Source organism: Corvus brachyrhynchos, unplaced genomic scaffold (genome assembly GCF_000691975.1).
Source record: "Corvus brachyrhynchos isolate BGI_N302 unplaced genomic scaffold, ASM69197v1 scaffold21, whole genome shotgun sequence".
NCBI lineage: Eukaryota > Metazoa > Chordata > Aves > Passeriformes > Corvidae > Corvus > Corvus brachyrhynchos.
Genome location: NW_008236924.1, coordinates 2,064,577 through 2,077,131, shown reverse-complemented (window position 1 = coordinate 2,077,131; position 12,555 = coordinate 2,064,577). Strand labels below are relative to the sequence as shown.

General features: G+C 52.4%; 1 long non-coding RNA gene across 1 annotated transcript; it reads right to left on the bottom strand.

Annotated features, from left to right (window-relative positions):
* Positions 1 to 3,218: 3,218 nt before the first annotated feature.
* Positions 3,219 to 12,213, bottom strand: LOC108445160. The gene is made up of 3 exons (XR_001859908.1): positions 11,327 to 12,213; positions 4,019 to 4,317; positions 3,219 to 3,410 (listed from the first exon to the last, which is right to left on the bottom strand). It is a non-coding gene; the product is annotated as an uncharacterized LOC108445160 (long non-coding RNA).
* Positions 12,214 to 12,555: the final 342 nt, after the last annotated feature.

Genomic DNA, 12,555 nt, shown 5'->3' with positions numbered 1-12,555 from the left:
GGCCTCATGGGGACAGCAGAGCAGGTCGTGTCACGGGCAGCTCCCAGGGCATTCCCTGCATCTGTCTGGGCTCCAAGATGTGCACATCATCTTGGCTGAGCTGGCTGAAGTTAAACAGCTCACATAGACCTTCCCAGGAGCCTGGGGATGTCTGTCCAGGATGATAAATGAAAGGTGAAATAAATCCTAACCTCAAGGCACCTCATGCCCAGGCTTCCAGACAGAAAAGCAAAGCTCCTTATGGACTGGAGATAAAACTGAGACCCTCTTGAAGCTCTTTAAAGAGTGGTTGGCTGCAGCTCAGCGTGGGCAGAGCAGCCTTGATCTGGCAGCAGGACCTTTCCTAACTTTTCCCTGGATGATGCACAGTCTCAACTGTGGTGGCTGCACTCCACCAGGTCAGCTGGAGGAGTCCTGGCTCTGTGTTGAGCAGGGGGAAAAGCAGCAGCATTTCCTCTCCTGCAGTCACAGGCACTAAATATTGTCCTTATAATAAAAAAGCTTTTCATCCCTATAAACCATGTCCTGCTAATTCTTCCTGCAGACACAACCCAGAACCCATCCTCTCCCACCTCACTCATTTTCCACTTTCTCTGACCCTTATTGCCTAATAAATGGTGTCTGACTCAGTTCTGGCATCCACTGCTGTGGTGGTGGTCCTGCCCAAGACAGGCACAATCCCTGGCTTGCCTGGGCTCCTGTCCCCAGGTCCTGCAGGAGCAGCACTGCTGAGGGGATGGGGCCAAGTGGAGGGGCTGGAGCAGCAGCAGCAAGCTCCCATATCCCTCCATTGAGGAGGTGGAAGAGCCCTTTGACAGCCAGGTCCTTGCTCCAGAGGAGGAGATGCTTTGGAGTGAGCCATGATCAGGAAATGCCCTCTCTCAGTGCAGAATTTCTTCATCTCTTTGGCTGAGCATGCAAAATGGAACCACATTTTGGCCCTTCACCCACAAGCAGTGATTGATGGCACTGAGGGGACAGGGGCCATGGGAACTGTGTGACAATCCAGAAGACCTCAGCTCCAGATCAGGCCAGGGGCTCTCTGGGGTGATTAGTGGCCTCAGAGCTCCAGGAAGGGCGGAGGGTGGCACTGTGTGGGCTGTGGTACTGGCGCACACCAGATGTGGTCCCTGCCTTTGGGCTCCCCCTTGGGAGGCACTGGGGGAGGCAGCACTCACAGCAGACACATCTGCGCCTCTCCATGCCCGGGGTTTGCCAGGGTTGCTGTCATCTAAACAACAGATCTGGTCTCTTTCCCATCAAAGAGAGATCTCTCCAGCAATACTTGCAGCAAGCACAGCCAGAGGGTCATGTATTTTCGGCAGCTGCTGAGATGAGGAGTCTGCAGGAAGCTTCCTGCATCATCTGCCGTGGTGAACCCACCGGCTCCAAATGTCTTCTGTGAGCTGGAGACAGCAAGTGGCTCCTCTGGCAGGCTGAGCCCATCCTCACACCCTGAACTGTGATGTTATAAACATGAAATCTCATCAGGGCTGCCAAGGAAAAAGCTCCAAATCACAAATACCTGCCATTACAGCAAGATGGCCAAGCAAACAGCTTCTTGCTCCGGCACTGCCTTTTAAGTGTTCTCAGCTGGGGTCTGATGCAGCTCCTTTGGGTTTGTTGTTCAAGAGAGAAAACAAATCCATTTTCATTTTAAACAGCGAAATCTTGGTCACTGCCCACTGACTCAAACCCCTTTGGCATGCTGAATATTTCAGCCAGGGAGTAAGAGAAGTGCTTGTTTTCTGTGGGGAGGGTGGGTGGGTGCCTGGTTCCATCCCTTCCCAGCAGGAGCTCTGTGCACGTCGCTCCCAGCAGCTCTCCAGGCACAGTGGCGAGCTTCCCTGAACGCTTTAGTGCATAATAGGACTGGTTCAATAATCCCATTACAGCCTGTCTTCAGGATGCCAGGACTAATTGGCAGGCGCTGGGACCTTCATCCCCAGCTGGAATTTTATTGCTCATCACAATTAACCACGATGCTATAGTCCCTTGGCCACACATGTGCCATTAGCTCAGTCTGGAGCTGTGTCCTCGCCGGGCACTTTGGGGGCCCCACTGCACCCTGTCCCCAGCCTCCAGCAGGGGAAGTTCACGGTTATTGCTGCAGCTGATTTGCCTTTACTTGATGCAGTTTGCAGCTTAATGGGATTTATTTTGCGCATGTCCGGTTGGAGCTGCTGCTGGAAGCCACTGTGCCAGCAGCACTGGGGATGCCAAGGACAGCCCCAGCCTGGTGCTTGGCTGGGGCAATGGGATGGGGAAGAATGGCCTGAGCTGGCACTGCCAGTCTGAGGGGCCACAGGAGGGGCTGCATTAGGCTTTGCTGAGCTGGTTGCATTTCTCTGTCAGAGCTCTTGGCCTCACCAAACTGCCCTTCTCAGCAGAGCACTTGACATGTGCTTCACTTTGAAGGCAGGCAGAGGCTCAGCTCACCCCAGTGCAACGGGCACATTTGTTAATGTCTGGGTTTGGGGTTTTTTCCTGATCTAAAGCAGTTAAACAGCAATTGTGGCTCATCCTGATGGCTTGTTTTCATCTGGGACGTGCCACTTCTAGGGAATGCCACATCTTTTAGGGAGAGAGCAGAGAGCTGAGGACAAACTCTGACAATGCAGCTGTGATGGTTTTATTTCCTCTTAAGCAATTCAGACTTTGGAGACTCTGTTCCCACTGTGGCACTCTGTAGTGATGAGGAGTAAACTCCTGGCTCCTGTGTTTGCATTTCCCACCCTCAGACGTGACTCAGACCCCAGTGTCACAGACCGAGGCTGTGAAAGCACACGAACCTCCACCCACAGCGTGTCCTTCAGCTGGAGACTAATTACAAGATGATACTGGCAATGCCAAAACTTTACAAGGCTTCAGAAAGTGATTAGACAAATTCGAGGAAGAAAAAAAAAACCCATCAAGAGCTATTAAGCATTGAGACAAGCTCTGGGACCCAGATGGGAGGATGCCAGGGAAATGTCCCTCCAGACTGTCTGTTCTCTCCATTACATCCACTCTTCCAGAACCAGCACTGGGATATTGGGCTGAAGGGGCCCTTGATCTGGCCCAGACATACTGATTTGGGGCTTCACCTCCTCTCCTCTCCTCTCCTCTCCTCTCCTCTCCTCTCCTCTCCTCTCCTCTCCTCTCCTCTCTCCTCTCCCCTCTCCCTTCTCTCCCATCTCCCATCTCCCCTCTCTCTCCTCTCCCTCTCTCCTCTCTCCTCTCTCCTCTCTCTCCCCTCTCCCCTCTCTCCTCTCTCCTCTTTCACCAGGGATTATTGCAGGGTCTCTGTGCTGCGCTCTTTTTGCCATCAGCTTCTGGAGGTTTTTTAAGCAAGAGCTGGTATCTCTTGGTGCTGGAGCAGAATGTCAGGCACATCTGGAGTGCTGCAAAGAAGCCTTTGGGATGAGGATCTGTCATGGAGAAAGCAAAGGGTGTCTCTTCAGAAAAAACTTGTTGAAATGAGGAGAAAAAGGAGGCTGGAAGAGATTTCTCTTGGTTTTCACAGCTGAGGCTGGCACGCAGGAGTGACAAAGCCTGAAAGCCCACAGGATGCAGCCAGGGAGGGCTGTGCCATCAAGCTGCACCAGCAGCTGGCTGGGGCTGGGCTTCAGCTGCTGCTGGAGAAACCACACCATAGGAATGATGGCTTTTATGTTACATGTGAGCTACAGAATCAGGTATCCAGTGAGCAGCAACCTCAAGTACATTTTAGTACTCTCTTCACTGCTTTTATGTTGGATAAATCCCTGGTTCAGTCCGTTTCTCCCAGCTAGAGCTGTGAGTGTAAATAAAACCCTGCCCTTAAGCCACTCTTTCTGGCTGCAGGCCATGTTGTCTTGGTTTCAAGCCCACCACCCTGCCCTGCCAGCACCTGGCAGCACAGTGGGATCTGTGCCCAAAGCCACACCCGGAGCCTGCCATGCCCCCAGGAGAGGCAGCGTGCCTGATCCCTTTGGTACCAGCTCCTGTAGGTCCCCCCAGTCTGTGCCTGCCCAGGGCTACCCAGCAGTGCACTCACCAATGTTGCCTTTTTCCAAATAACTGAGCCACTCCTGTGTCCATCATCTCTTGGAGGATGAGATCTTGCTCACACAGGTCTGCTTCACTGCCTGCTCCTTGCCCAGCTGGGAGATGCTGCTGGCTCTGGGCTGCCTGCCCCTGCCTGTGTCCCAGCAGGGGACCTGGGGATGGGGAGAGGTGAGTGCTCAGCTTCTGCCTTCCCATCTGGTTTTGAGCTGTGATTCCAGCACGGAGCTGTGTGTTGGGGCAGTATTTCATGCTTGCTGGTGTCGGCTGATAAACCTTTGATTTTCACTTCTGGGAATAATAGCACAGTAATGAATTATATTCACAAGAATAACTGTAATAGTCATAAAACCACAAATAGAAGAAAATTGTAAATCAGTCACCCCCTTGTAATGTGCTTACTTCATCTGAATCACCCTCCCTGGGCAGATTATCAATTTTATTTGGCTTTTCCATCCTAAACTTTTATTAAGTGGGGTGCCTCATGCGTAAAGATACCGAGCACAGGCCATATGTTCCAGGGATTTATCTGTTTACTTTGCCTTCCTTCCCTCCCTCTCCCCTCCCTCTCATGGCTCTCAGGACCTGCAGGCAGCTGACCTCGGTCCATAAAAGACACATGTCCCCAGTGCCACTTTACCTTTATTATGCAAAAAAAAAAAAAGGCTGTCAGTGATGCACAGGCCTTCCTCTGTGCCGTGCAGCATTAACCAGCCCCTGCAGCACGGTAAGACTTCCATGTAATTAAAACAGAAAGCCATTAGCATAGCTCCAGGGTAATCAAGGGGACGCATCCTCAACCCCAGTGTGTCCTGGGCTGTGACATGAAGATGCTGCTGCTCCCAGTCCATGGGGCAGTGCTTACCCTGAGCCCTGTGGGTAAATGGGACAGCTCCTGGGCTTGGAGAGGGGAGAGAGGCAGCAGGGAAGCATCAGAGGCAGGATGGTGACAGTTTTACCACTGTGCTGGTGACAATTTGCCCCTGTGCTGCTGGGACTGAGCAGATGGAGAGCGTGGTTCTGAAGGCAGAGCCATGGCACCAAGTGCTGTCTGCTGTGGCACTCCCTGTGCTTTCTCCTGGCCAAGGAGGGAAGCAGCAGCAGAGAAGAACGTCTGGGCCCAAGTATCCTCTCTTGCTCGGTGCTGCGTGGTAATTTTTAGCAAAGTCTTCATCTTCTCCCTTTTTATTGCAGAATCATATAAAAAATCCCTTTCTTTCTCTCAAAGCCACCTGTTCATGCCTTTTTCCTTGTCTTCTATCAGAAATCCTCTGGTTTCAGTTGTGTTCAAGGGGTGCAAGGCTGGCACACAACCAACTCGAAATCAATGCTGATGGGAAAGAGGTGAGAGCAGCCCCGTGAGCTGGGGAAAGGTGCAAATTCCAGTCAGCAAAACACAGCTGTTGGGTACAGTGACCCTTTTGGAGGCAAGCCTCACGCTGGAGTGGAGTTTGCTTCAGCTGGACGTGAACCTGCCAGGGCCTGCGTGGTATTTCATGGCTTTTGGAAACACCGGCTGCAATTTTCCATCATAACACAGCAGGCGAAAAGGGAAAAACCACAGACTGTGTGATTTACGAGATGCTTCTCTTGGATATTTCCATCTGTGATCCGAAATTACCGAGTAATGTAGGAACCCCGAATCGTTGCTCCAACTGCTCCCACTGTGGGTGCTTTTGCCATGATTTTTCATGCAGCTCCAGCCTCTCCTCCCCCATCCCCAGCAGCCTCCAGTGCTGGCTCTTGCCCCTGCCCAGCAGCAGTTGGTTTTGTGGTTCACGATGGTCAGAGCACCTTGGGTTGTTACTGATGGCTAATGGAGCTGAAACCATCTGCACCCATCAGGGACTCTTCGTCAGTCTCTTTACAGCTTAGCAGAACCTGGAACATCTGTTGAGTGAAGGATGTGCTGGAGATCAACATTTTCTGCTCTGGCAAACAGCTCCTTGCAAACTCAGGCTCATTTTCTTGAGCAACAGGGTCTTGGCAAACACTGGCGCTGTGAGTGTGTGTTAGTACAGGCACCATCCTGGGCTCGTCCTCCTGGCACTGCACATGTGGGCATTGCCTGGCTTTTCATTAGTGTGGGCTCAGGGATGACCAGAGAGGGGTCAGGGGGCTTTGTCCAGCTCCCCCATTCCTCCTCTCATTGCTTCTGCTGAGGGGCTGGGCAGAGGCAAGGCTTGTAATGTGATTTTCCCAGTCTCCCTGGAGGGGCTTGCATTTTCAGCCTGGAGATACCTCAGATCACCAGCCCTTCTCCTGCTGCTTCTGGATTCATTTGGGCTTTTCCAGAGCTCCTGTTTGGCCTCCTCTGAGGAAAACCAGAGTCTGCCAGGACTGTGCCATAGGGAAGGCTCCAGCCCTGCTGTGCAGCTCAAATTATGCTTTGGCAGAGCTGGAAAACAGGCTGAGAGCACCTGAGCTGCAGAGGTGACTGGGCAGGGGGTGGGTGGAGGGCAGGCAGAGGGCACAGGGGTCACTGTGACTCGTGCAGGTGCTTCACTCAGCACCCAGTACACAGCATTACCTGCACCTCTGTGATCCAAGAGGAACAGTCACTGGAGCATGGAGAAGGGAAACCCTGGAGACAGAACAGCATCTGCTAGAGGTTCAGCCCAAGAGGTGCTGCCCAGAGAGGGTCTTGCTTGCATTTTCCAGGTGATGGATTGACATGTGCTCCCCAGTCCTCTGTTTCCAGAGATCCCAGAGACTGGGGGGAGCCCACAGTGAAGAGCATGAGAGCAGAAAAACCCTCGTAGGATCCCTGCAGGGTGTGTGAACTGCCCTTGGTCCTCCAAAAAGCACTGTGGGAGTGAGTTGTTGCTCATGCTGCTTCACAGCTCCGCAAGGGGTGGGGACAAAAGCCTTGTAGGAATTGGATTTTAAAGGCAAGTTCAAAGTTCAAAAGTAGCTGTAATTTGAACAGAAATCTGCTCTTTGCAGCCAATTAGCAAGGCTGTGAAAGCAGCAGGAGTATCTCATGTTTTGACAGCATTAAAAAGGCAACAAAATGAAACAGTGTGGATTGAACATGGCACCCACGAGAGCTGCTCAGAGCCGATCTGGTGGTGGCTGCAGCAGCACAGCACGTCCCAGGCACCAGCAAGGTCCCAGCCTGCCCACCAGAACCAGCATCTCTGCCCTGCCCTGCCTGCTGGGCTGCTGTTGGCAGGAGAAAATGGCACATCTTTTGTTAATTCCATCCAGAGCAGCTTTGCATGCAAGGGTCTGTGTTTACTCCACGTGCTCCCCACTTTATTCTCCTTGGGTTGAAAGTTTTCTTGGGTGGAAAGGCCTGGTTTGGGCTGTCTCTGTGCAGGGCAGGCAGAAAGGGAATGCTCCATCTGGCTGGCTGTGCTCGTCTGAACAGATGAGTTTGCAGCTGTTTCACTGTCCCAGCAGAGTGAATCAATGGGTCTTTAATTAATTTATTAATAAAATAATAATTATTAGTTTAATTAATTCAGCAGACTTGGGGAATGACACAGGTCTGGCACAGTATCCAGGGTGTCACCTAGGGAGTGCAGAGGAGGAGGAGGAGGAGGACTCTTCCTGAGATGGGCTTCCCTGTGTGTAGGGTGAGGGATGCTCCATTGTCCTGAGAATGCAGGAGACAGGTCCCCAGGTGATTTCTTTTCGTAGGCCCTATGAAACACTGAGGCTCCCAAAGAGACAGGTTTTGGTTCTCTCTTGACTAGCAGATAGTGAAAGACTCCATGTTTGCTGTCCCTCTGGGACCTGCTTGTATCAAGAGCCTCTTGGTGCAATTCCCAATGGTTTTCTTGTGAAAAGGGGCTGATGTGATTACCACAGTGCAGGTATGCCCCTAAATGAGGGGCTCCAAGTGCCCCTTGTCCCAGCTGAGGCAAGAGAAGGCTCTCCAGACGCTTGTTGCACGTGGCACGAACAGGAGCAAGCAGGATCCAAGCCCCCTTTATTTTGGCACCTGAGAAGGATGGAGGCCCCATCCCTGGGGAGCTTCCTGCCCCACTGATGAGCTGTGTCCCCTTCTCGGGATGCTTCCCCGGCGACAGCAAGCGACCAAGGCAGAGGCTTTGGGAAGGGCATTTCGAGGCACCTCCGGTCCCGGGCGGAGCCGGGGTGGACCTGCAGCCTCTGCACCAGCCCTCGCTCCGGCCGCTGGGATCGCATCCCGCTGCCGGCTCCGCAATCCGATTGATGAGGAGCAGCGGCGCGGGCGGATCGGGAGCGGGCGGAGGGGGAAGGGGGCGGGAAGATGCTCAGTGACCCGCTCCCTGCTCAGGGTTTCTCTTTTGGAGGTGAACACTGGAAAGCAGCTCCCTCCCTCTCCCCTCCAAGCCAAAAAAAAAGCTGTGACAGCTTGATTTAGGGCTGGATAATGAGACAATTGTGAGGAGGATGGGTACGGCGGGAGCCTGCGCTTGCCAAATCATTTGGCTTAAGTGATCAAATATTTTTATGCATCGTTTATTCCTTTAAGGTGACCATAAGCCGCTTCTCCTGCAGCTCTGAAATGAAAAGAGCAACGCTGGAATTCACCCAGGCTGAACCCGGTGCGACAGAGAGGGGTGGGTGGCCGCCAAGGACCTCCTGGCCACCGAGGACTTGCCTGGCAGCCTGCGCCAAGCGGAGGGTGGGCGAGGGGATCCGGCCTCTCCAGGGCCTCCCAGGGCACGCAGCAGGCAGGGGCACCACTGCAGGTAGCATCCGTCTGGCAGGGCTTGTGCCACCCGGGCTGTGGTTGCCCGTCCCCGGGGACGGCTGCGTGCCGTGGCAGGCTGCTCCTGCCATCCGCCGTGCGAAGGGAAGCACCCAGCGAGCCAAGACCGGCGCAGGAGGAATTGCCAGGGAATGTTTTCCGCATGTCATTAAGTCGCTGTGATCACTAAATACTTCAGTCAGAGCTGGATCTGTTAATCTACAGAGAAAAAAGGACAAACCAAATCCATTCCTTGTTGGCTTTTACCTCCTGCTGCAGGATGCCAGCGGTGGGAATTGCTCTCGGTGCGGGTAGGATGGGGGCACACAGCTCAAATTCCAACCTTCTCCTTCGGATATCGCTGCTCCCAGGTGCCGACTTCAGCCCCCTGAGCCCCCCATGTCCCTGCAACCCCTCCTCCTTTGGGTTCAGGCTGGCTCCCACCGGGGTTTCTTTGCCCACCCAGGCTTTAACACACTGTATTTGGAGAAAAGCGGCTGCTGAGTTTGCTGTGGGACCCCGGGTGGGTTGTGGCGAGGGGCTGCAGCTGCCCGGGGGAGGAAGGGCCGTGTGTCGGGGCAGGCAGCAGCAGCTCCATCGCTCCTGCCCGCAGCGCCCGGCTGCTCCTCCATGCCCAGAGCAAACCAAGAGCTGCCTCTAGCGGGGCTTTGCGGGGCTCCAGGCGAGGAGCTCCTGCCCGGCCCTGCCCTGGGGACTGCTGCCTGGCCGTGGTGTGTCCCCATCACCCAACAACTGCACGGAGAGAGACCCCCCCGGCCTTCCCATCCCTTCCCCCACAGGCATCTCCCTTTGTTATCCACTTTTCCCTGGTCCCCGGCATGGTGCTGCCCCTCCTGCCGCTGCCACTGTCAGCCCAGATCCTGGCTCTGAGCTCACCTTTGTGTTCTTGTCTTTGGATTCTGCTTGGCACGTAAAAACCTTGACCCAGGCTCCCTTTCAGCTAAACAAAAGAAAGCCTTCGCTGCTGGGATGAGAGTGGCAACAAAGGTACACCTGGCACTTTGCTAAGGACAGTTTGATGGGAAGAAAAACACATGTGCTCACAGGCAGAAAGAGATATGTGGGGATGGATGGAAAATGATAAAAATGTGGACCATGTGTGCTCCTTTCCAGAGTGGCTTCAGTGGCGCAGCAGGAAGTGTCAGGGACTGAAGAGAGCTGGTCTGTCCCATTGTCCCCATGCCTGAGGGGTCATGCTCAGCCCTCAGCACTGTCCCACTCACACCCTGACTGTGTTCTGTACTGCTTCTAAGGACACCTTTCCAAGTCAGGAGATGCTGGAACATGCTCTGGCTGAGAGCTAAGAGATGGGGCAGCTCATGAGTACAACATATCCTAAGGTGCTATTTTGGGCTCTCACAACCACCAGATTCTGTTTTCTCTTATTCAAAAACCTCTCTGTGACAAACCTTCGCTAACTGTTCTCTTATTTCACCTAGAGAATGAGCAGACAGAAAACCTCACGGTCCTTCTGGAGCTCCTGGCCAGGTGAGATCCACCAGCATCTATGGGAAGCAGAGGTCAGGAGACCACATGCTGCTGATCCTCTGCACTTCCCCTTTGTTCAGAGCAAGTCAAGTGACATAAGACTTCCTTGATCACACACCCAGGGGTGCTGCTCTATACTCCTGCGCTTCGAGAATGAGCAACTAGTCTGTGAGGCTTCAGAAGAAGGCTGAAATTCCTGGAAACATCTGAACTGAAATGCAGGGAAGAAAAAAATGAGATAGAGGTGAATTGACAGCTGGGGCTGACACTCCCAGCCCAAACTCACAGGAGGGAGAGAGGCTGGCCTGTGCTCCCTGCTGCCCGTCGAGGAAGGCCACTGTGGTTGAGGCACGTCAAGAGAGTTGCCATTCTGTATGACCAGTAATGGTATTTGCAGCTCTGCATTTAACAATGGTGATAAAGGTAACCGAACTGTTGGGAACAAAGACAGATGGGGAGCCCCCTGGAGCCAGTGGGGGATTCCATGCTTTCAGTCAGCAGCAGCAATTTATATTTCACTTGCTCTATGGACTCAGAGCAAGGAGCAGGGCAGAAGTGCTTTGCAAAAACACAGTAGGAAGGAACACACAGACACCAAATTTGTCTCTGCTTGAGCTTCTAGGCCTGTTTATGCCATCTTTTGACATCACCAGGAAATATTGCAGGGGTTATAAACTTTTCCCAGAAAATATTTTGATGAGCAGAAGTCCCTGATGGGATAACAACCGGTAACTTCCTGCAGACAGGTGCATCCTGACAGAGTGACCCCCTCTTCCCTTCCTTGTCTTCCCTCTCAAGGCTTTGCTGAGGTCCTGCCAGCAGGCACTGCTCTTTAGATCTATCTGAGCTAGGAGGTTCAAGGTTCTTTCAGAAATACAGCCTGCAGCACCAGGACTGGGAATGAAAGAAGGGGAGAGAGGTGTGAGGACTTTCCAGCTGCAGAGCCATTGACCTTGGCCTGCCAGCCAGGTCCACAGCTCAGGTCTTCGGTGGCTGTGGATCCAGAGCTGCAGAGTGGAGACCTCTCTTGCTATTCTCCGAGTTCTCCCTTTGTCATGGCCCTGGCACCCCTCCTGTCTTCAGATGTTGTCTCTTTTCTCCTCTTACCTTTGTGTGGTGTCACGCTGGCAGCGGGGACAGCTGGCAGCCTTTCTTCCTTTGACACGGAGTCATCCAGCACGGGGCTGTGTCTGTGCTGATATTGTATCCATGCAACCTGTGTTCCAAGGATCGTGCTTGCTTCATTTCTGTGGGTTAAAAAAAAGCCAAAACCCAGTAAGAAAACAGCCTTGCTCAGAAGAGTCCTAGCAGTTAATTAGTTTCAACATTGCAAGGCCCACTGCCCAGCAGCTAAAAATCATCGTCTTTGAATGGTGAATTAAGTCAGCCAAGCAATAAATCTGTGCAACAAAACAGTCCCTTTAGCTCAGAGAAGCTCTCTTTCCCCAAAACACTGAGAAATGTTTTTTTTCTGAGAGCCCACAAGGTCATCGAATTAATAAAGCATTTCAAGTAATCTGTGGAAGTGAAGTGACACCCTGCTGCAAGAGATTTGCTGTTAAAGCCAACTTTCTGTAACAGAGTGTGATGCATATAGGATTTCCAAAGCAAACCTGTCCTCTAATTTAGGACAGTTGTCCAAACTCCTTCATGTCTGTTCTGGTCCACTGTCCTCCTCCCTAGTCATTATTTAGGAGAGTTAAGCTTGAGAAAACTCACAAGAGAAAAAAAAAGAGAAAGAAAGAAAAATGAAAACTTGGGATTCTCCCATTGACCAGGCAAGATACTCTGAATATTTTCATGCACCAAATTGAAGACACCAAGGAGAGAAAGCAAGTGAAATACTGAAAATCTCTTGAGATAATGGTGGGACAGGCTCATGTGCTTTACAGTGGCTGCTTTCTGTCCCTTATCACATATAAGTACAAAGCTATCACAAGACTGCTGCACCCAGAATTTTGGAGCTACTCCTTTGATATGAACAGCACTGGTGTCAGGGACATCTCCATGACCCAGCACAGACAGCAAGAAGGTCCAAAGCCCAAGAAGCAACACTCACAGACATCCAGGCATTAAATAAACAAAAGGAGTTTGACTTTCAGTTAAATTCTGCAGGCTTAGGCTGAACGCAGAATGATGTATGCAGGCGAGGCAGGCACATAAATCCAAGTATGGCCCCTGTGTTGTGTTGCCCTCCAGTTCCTTTCCTGCACGTTTGGGGTGGCCCTGATTTGGACTGCAGGTGTAGCAGCAGTGGGCATGGAAAGGATGAGATGGGTGATGCATTAAGAGATGCTTTGGGGCAGATATTAGGGAAATCTTTCCAGTAGTCTGGG